Below are 4,231 nucleotides of genomic sequence, written 5' to 3'. Positions count from 1 at the left end.
ACACACACACACACACACACACACACACACACACACACACACACACACACACAAATGAAATGAAAATTTGTTTTAGAAAGCCATCAATTTGAAGGAGAGTAGAGAGATGTATATGGGAAGATTCAGAAGGAAGAAAGGTAATGGGGAAAAACTGTAATTAAATTGCAATCTCAAAAAATGTTATATGTAGTTATTTGTTGTTTTCCTGTGATTTCAGCTCCTAAGAAGACTTCACTTCTTAGGAATCTGCAAGATTGTTAAACGGGGCCTGCCTCATTCTTAAGCCACTTCCTCTCCTCTCCTTCCTCTATTTTCTCTTATCTATAAAAGTTAACTCTTTTATTATATAGTTATCACTATCAGCTTTATTAACAATTTTGTAGAAACATTAAAGCATGATAGACAAATAGTACGGTGAGAAAAGCAAAATCAACAGTGCTATAAAAAATAATTGGATACACTTTCACTCGATTTCCTGTTGTGATGCCTCTAATCAAGACTGCATTCCTGTGTATCATAATACAGTGACTTTTTTCTCTTGATTGATTTTATTCACCTTTATTGTTATATTTAAGCAGAAACTATTACACATAGTTAGCCTTGTCTGAGCAAAGTATATTTTAATAAATCAATTTTTCATTTGGGATGTTTATAAAATTCAAGCAGTTTAATTTTATTTTGGGTGACATAGTTTTAAGGAATATATAATGTAATAAGTCAATCATGATAAAAATAACCTGATCACACACAATAAAATGTGGCTTCTCCACATTGTACTTCTTTCTAAGATACTTCATCAAATATGAATGACCAAGTAAAGGATTTGTTTTGGAGCCTTCCATATGTTAATTGACCATGATAAAATAAATACATAGAATTTAATTTAGGATAAATTATATCAGTTTTATTATGGAAGCAAACACACTCTCTTAAATCAAATAATGAAACAGCATTTGACTCTGCTTGATAATACTTTTTTACATTTATCTCAAGGTATTTTTTATTGTTTTTCTTTCTGGAGGTGATAGAAAGAAATTATAAAATCTATGAAAAGCATTTGAAATAAAAAAAATCCACTTTTTGAATATAGATAAGTTGAGATCCATTCTTGTCATATCACTTTTGTTTATTTGTGTTAAAAAATCAGAATTATCTATGCTTGTTAATAAGAAAACCAAATATATTTTACATTTGATCCTATATCCAAAATTTTTGAACATATCAAAAATTTTATTGATCATTTAAAGTATAACAATCATAAATAAGTAAACTAAAATTACTCAACAACCAAAAACCAATTAATAAAAAATATTTATTATTTATATATAAATTTCAAAGAGAATTGGCCTTTATTAGTAAATTTATGTCATTAAATTTATTCTGTTTCAGTAGTTTGAGTTATGTGTAAGCATGTTTAATGAAAATATTTGATTTTTCTACATAGTATTTACAACATTTTTCCAAATATATATGTTTCATCTATTGAAAGGTCTGCTAAGGAGACAAGAAAATAAGACTTAACTGGCTTAGTCATCACCATTATAAAGCTACAGGATACATAGAAGGTAGTCTTTAGTTATCAGGTAAATAGTGTGTAAATTAGGCAAGGGGACCACCATGGATTTTGCATTTCTTGAGTGAGCATTATGTGAATATAATTATTTTATCGAGGGGAAACTGTATTAGTATAATTCAGAACACTCAATAAGGCACTTCAAGATGTTTTTACCTTGCTGTAAAGTACCCAGACTGAACAGTTCATGAATAATGTACGTTTATCCCAGCTATAAATTTTAGGAAATTAAGAGCAAGTCTGCTCTTTATCCATGGTCGATCCCTCTCATTACAACCAAGTATCTGTTGCAACAGCCCTGAAGAAGTGTTGCATTTGCTCAGGACAAAACTCAGAAGAGAAACAAAAGCTTACACTACTTTCCCCTGATTACATATCTTTAATTCCTTTTGTATTTACAAGTCACAATCTCGTAATTATTTTCAAAGGAGCCAACTCTAACACCACCACATGGAGGTGAAATCCTAAGAAGAACTTGGAAGAACATTCCGATATTAATCAAGAAAAGAAAATTCTCATTGGGATTCAAAATCAAGGAAGGGCTTAGATGTGATCTATTCCAGTAAATTCATCAGGTATTTGTTCTCATTAGTGCCTAAAGATTGTCTGAATCCTTAATTATCACTAGGATTTCTTCCAGGATAAAGTACAAAATTTGATGTTCTAATCACCGGAGATCCACAAAATTCTCTAATCAATCTTTAAAGTTTTTTATTTTGTAGATGATTCTTTAAAACAGTTATTTCTTCCATTAAGAAAAGGACATAAAATTTTACCTAGAAACACATTTGAGTAAAACATGTTTAAAGCTTATGAATAGTTATTCAATTGAGAATATGTGAAGGAAACTGAAAGTGTCCATTATTATTAATCTAGAGTGTATCAATTTTAGCTTCAAGGCATTATATTAACTTAAGCTCCAATCCTACCATGACTATTACCAAACTGAAATGACTGCAAGGCACATGGATTCTTTTTAAAAGGAGCATTAATTAAAATGCATTTGAGCCCAAAATATTCAAAATTATGTTGAATGAGTATATCATAGGCTCAGCAAATATTTCTGTTGTTTTATGAATTTTCTGACATCAGCTTTAATTTTTGCATACATGTAAAATTACAATAAAACATATTTACATTAGCAAACTTATAGCTAATAAATTGTATTATATTAAAGTTGATTTTTACCATTAAAGAGGTGATAAACAATTATCAGCATATGAAAGTAAAAAGTGTTAAGAAGGTAAACTATTTTAGTAAAGCTCTTATATATTGAGATTTTGTGTGAACAAAGGAATTATTTAAAATGTTTTAAATTGTATGTGTACTAAAATTCAAAATAATGTATTCCATTATTTTGATGTTAGATTTGTATATTTTATGTTTATTATTTTCGATGTTAGTAAACAAAGCCTTTTAGGGTATATTTATATATATATGCATGTTATTATTACATGTATATATATACACATTTTCCTTTGATGCTGTTCTTCAATAATGTCTTAAAATTTTCTTAGACCATTAGATTGTTGTGAATAATGGAATACAACTGTGCTTTTCTTTTGGGAGTACTACATATGTATAGCATTATTGCTCTTTATTTGAAATTTAAATTTATGTCAAATTAAAATTTAAAAGTAGTAATATGGAATTAAAGAAAGGAATAATTATTTTGTGAATAATTTATACTCAAATATTAAAACAAATATATAAAATTATTCAACAATTAATAAGATTTTAGTATGTTAAATATATTACATTCTATATTTTCATAATCTACAACTATAAGAAGATTGTATGTAATAAGGAAATATGTTTTTCGTGTGATAGTATTTCCCTAGAATTTTCCTTCTTTGATAAACCAACTCTTTTTGATATATTTCATAAGCCTTCCTTAATTTTTGTTTGGAAATATTTTTTTCCTTTCCTAAGGAGAGGACAATATGTTTCTTAGTATAAGCCTATATTTCTGCTTATTCTCTCTCTTACTAAAAGCATCAAGTTTCCACAAGAAAATTCATCAACATAACTTTATCTTAAGAATCCAAAGAGTGGATAGCTGAGTCTTGAGGTTGAACTATTTCCAATTTTCTGAGTTACTTCCAGATTGATTTCCAGAGTGGTTGGACCAGTTTGCAATTCCACCAGCAATGGAAGAGTGTTCTTCTTTCTCCATGTCCTCCCCAGGATGAACTGTCACTTGAGTTTTTGCTCATATCCATTCTGATTGGTATGAGGAAGGACTCTGAGGGTCATTTTGATTTACATTTTCCTGATGAGTAAGAACTTTGAACATTTCTATAAGTGCTTCTGAAATTTGATATTCTTTTGTTGCGACTTGTCTGTTTAGCTCTAATACCCCATTTTTAAATTGGGATATTTGGGTTTTTTTGTTTGTTTGTTTTGTGTTAGGAGGTTATCTTCTTGAGTTCTTTTTATATTTTGGATATTAGCCCTCTGTCGGATGTAGTGTTGCCATGGACTGGGCTCAATCGCCCCCCCCTCAATCCGTGACAATCAGGGTCTCTATCAGATGCAGACACGAGAGTGTGTGTTGGATCTGAATGTAATGTCCAAATGAACACCAGACTTTTTTGTTTTTTGTTTTTTTTCGAGACAGGGTTTCTCTGCATAGCTCTGGCTGTCCTGGAACTCACT

The sequence above is a fragment of the Mus caroli genome, chromosome 14 (assembly GCF_900094665.2).
Source record: "Mus caroli chromosome 14, CAROLI_EIJ_v1.1, whole genome shotgun sequence".
NCBI lineage: Eukaryota > Metazoa > Chordata > Mammalia > Rodentia > Muridae > Mus > Mus caroli.
The sequence above is the reverse complement of the archived record's forward strand: the minus strand, read 5'-3'. Positions refer to the sequence as shown.